Source organism: Mandrillus leucophaeus, unplaced genomic scaffold, assembly GCF_000951045.1.
Source record: "Mandrillus leucophaeus isolate KB7577 unplaced genomic scaffold, Mleu.le_1.0 Scaffold53, whole genome shotgun sequence".
NCBI classification, from domain to species: Eukaryota; Metazoa; Chordata; class Mammalia; order Primates; family Cercopithecidae; genus Mandrillus; species Mandrillus leucophaeus.
The window spans coordinates 2,324,767-2,328,176 of NW_012105697.1; positions in this window are offsets into that span (position 1 = coordinate 2,324,767).

A 3,410-nucleotide genomic window follows, 5' to 3' on the forward strand; every position below is an offset into this window, starting at 1 on the left:
GCCAGAAATAGCACAAGAGGTCCTCAATGTCCGAGAGTAACTGGCACTGGGAAAAGACCACTTAATACAGCAGTCCATATTTTATATTTATGCAAGACAGTTATTTTCATGTTTGTTTGGGATTCTCGACAAATGAAACAACAAAAAAAATTTTTAAGAAAATACGGGCCGAGCCAGGTGTGGTGGCTCATGCCTGTAATCCCAGCACTTTGGGAGGCCGAGGTGGGTGGATCACGAGGTCAGCTGTTCAAGACCAGCCTGGCCAAGATGGTGAAGCCCCATCTCTACTAAAAAAATACAAAAAAATTAGCTGGGCATGGTGGCGAGCACCTGTCATCCCAGCTACTCAGGAGGTTGACACAGATAATTGCTTGAACCTAGGAGGTGGAGGTTGCGGTGAGCCGAGATTGTGCCACTGCACTCCAGCCTGGGCGACAAAACGAGACTTGGTCTCAAAAAAAAAAAAAAATTGTATTCTGTACAAAGAGTCACATCACAACAGCAAAAATTCAACACCTTCCTTCCTCTGACAACATCCCATTCTTTACTGCCGCTTCCTTACCCTTGAAAACGCAACCCTGCGCTATCTTCCTGCCTTCGGGGCAAAAATTAAAGAGAAGAGCTGGGCATGGTGGCTCAAACCTGTAATCCCAGACACGTGGGAGGCTGAAGCGGGAGGATCCCTTGAGGCAAGGAGTTCAAGATCAGCCTGGGCAACATAACAAGACCCTATGTCTGTACTTAGAAAAAAAATTTGAAGCCGGGTGCAGTGACTCACGCCTGTAATCCCAGCCCTTATGGGAGGCCGAGGCGGGTGGATCACATGGGGCCAGGAGTTCGAGACCAGCTTGGCCAACGTTGCGAAACCCTGTCTCTACTAAACATACAAAAATTAGCTGGGCATGGTGGCCTGCGTCTATAATTCCAGCTACTCGGGGGCTGAGGCATGAGAATCCCTTGAACCTGGGAGGCGGAGGTTGCAGTGAGCCAAGATCGCATCACTGCACTCCAGCCTGGGCGACAGAGCGAGACTGTCTCCAAAAAAAAGGAAAAAAAATTATGGAGGAATCCAATCAGTGCATTGCCCTGCTTCTTAAGCCTTCATTAGAACTGCTCCCCATTCCCCCAACCCCCGGCAGAGCCGTCTAGCGCAAGCCCTAACGCTCTGAAAGGCCTCTTCTGACTCCTTGTACAGTGATCCCCTGGAATGCGTCCTCCCTTGCTGAACCAAGATAAATAAACCTCACTGACTGCCAGTGGTTCTTTTGGCCCTTGATCGGCTTTCCGCGTCTTACTCGATGCACTTAATTAGCAAAGCCCAATTCAGCCCGGAACTCTAGCTCTCCGGAGGTCTGGGAGATGCACCTTCAATCTCCAACCGGAGGGATTTCTCTCCAGAGAGTAAAGGGGTGGAAGTGGGGGCGAGATGGAAGCCGCATTCACTCTGGCCAGACACTGCGAGATACAGTTGGAAAGAATTTCCAAGGAATTCTTCTGTGCCTTGGCAGTGAGGGTAAGGTCGGCTTGACTCCCTCCTCCTGGAGGCCCTGCTCACTCTCTGAATGTCTAAAGAAGAGGATGTATCTGGCCGGTGGAAAACCTGCTGCCTCAGCTGGGCGGGGACCTCAGAATGCCCTTTTTTTTTCTTTTTCTTTTCTTTTCTTTTTTTTTTTTGAGATACAGTCTGGCACTGTTGCCCAGGCTGGAGTCCAGTGGTGTGATCTTGGCTCACTGCAACCTCCGCCTCCCAGGTTCAAGTGATTCTCCTGCCTCAGCCTCCCAAGTAGCCAGGATTACAGGTGCACGCCACCACGCCTGGCTAATTTTTGTATTTTTAGTGGAGATGCGGTCTCACCATGTTGGCCAGACTGGTCTCGAACTCCTGACCTCAGGTGATCCACCCACCTTGGCCTCCCAAAGTGCTGGGATGACAGACGTGAGCCACCGCGCCCGGCCAGAATGCCCTTCTTGAGCCTCAGCTTCCTCATCTGTGAGAGAGGCTCAGGACACCTGCCGCTGGCCTTAAAACCCGGGTCTCTTGCTGTGTCACCTGCTCCACTAAGCCTCGATTATCCCAACTGTAAAATGGGGTGATCCTCTGATGAGATCTGCTGCCTTGGCAGCTGAGCATGAGGGGGAAATCAGATAATGGGCAGTGTGATCCATCATTAAGCAATTCGTTCATTAATTTCATTATCTTTTCTCAAACGTTTCCTGGGGCCTGGGGATCCAAAGATGACTCAGGTTCAGATCCAGCCCCTTGGGAGCCCACACTGCCAGACACAGACTGACATCTGTACGCGATCCCCGCTCCCCTTCTGCTGGTTCTCCCCCTCACATGCTCACTCAGGCATCCATCATCCACTCACCCATAAACACAACCTGAGCCTCCAGAGATGAACCAAACCCCATCCCTGCCCTGGGGGATCTTACTGCTTCAAAGCACCACACAAAGAGAAAAACCTTAATTATTATTTGGGGCAATAATTATAGCAGAGCTACAAAGGAGTTGAGAAGCTGGAAGGTATGAGCTAAATTTGCTGTCAGAGGAATTCTCGCCCTCAGGCCTGGGAAGCAGGGTAAGAACCACTTGCCTTCACTCTTATTTACTCGTTCACAGGCAGGCCCCAAGCCAGCAGCTGGGTACAGCAGGCAAGGAGGGTTGGTCTCTGTTGCTGAGTCGCTCAGTGTGAGGTGGGCGGAGCAGTCACCCAAAAATAGTATATGAAATGGAGAAAGAGGGGGCTCTGCGGAAATGCCAATGAGGCACTTGGTCCAGGCTTACAGGTGTAGGGGTGGTCTGGGAAGGCTTCCTGGAGGAGGGGACATCTGATCACAGAGGATTATACAATGTTACCAGATGAAGAAGTGGAGGAAGGACATTTCCTGGAAGTCGTTCCTTCATTTCATTCCTCACCAATATTTATGGCCTGCTTACCATGCATTAGGCCCTGTCCTAAACGATGGTGTGCCAACATTGCACAGATTATCAAGGTGATATTTATGTAAACAGGACCCAGGGCAAAATTAAAATGCAGAGCCCTGTATTTAAAAAAAAAAAAAATAGATTAAGAATGTCAAGCTGGGTGTGGTAGCTGTAATCCCAGCTACTCAGGAGGCTGAGGCAGGAGGATCTCGTGAGGCCAGGAGTTGGTGAGGCCTTCTTTCTTTTTTTTCCTTTTTTTTTTTTTTTTGTGACAGAGTCTCGCTCTGTCTCCCAGGCTGGAATGCAGTGGCTGGATCTCGGCTCACTGCAAGCTCCGCCTCCCAGATTCACGCCATTCTCCTGCCTCAGCCTCAGCCTCAGCCTCAGCCTCCCAAGTAACTGGGACTACAGAGGCCTGCCACCACACCTGGCTAATTTTTGGTATTTTTAGTAGAGATGGGGTTTCATCGTGTTAGCCAGGATG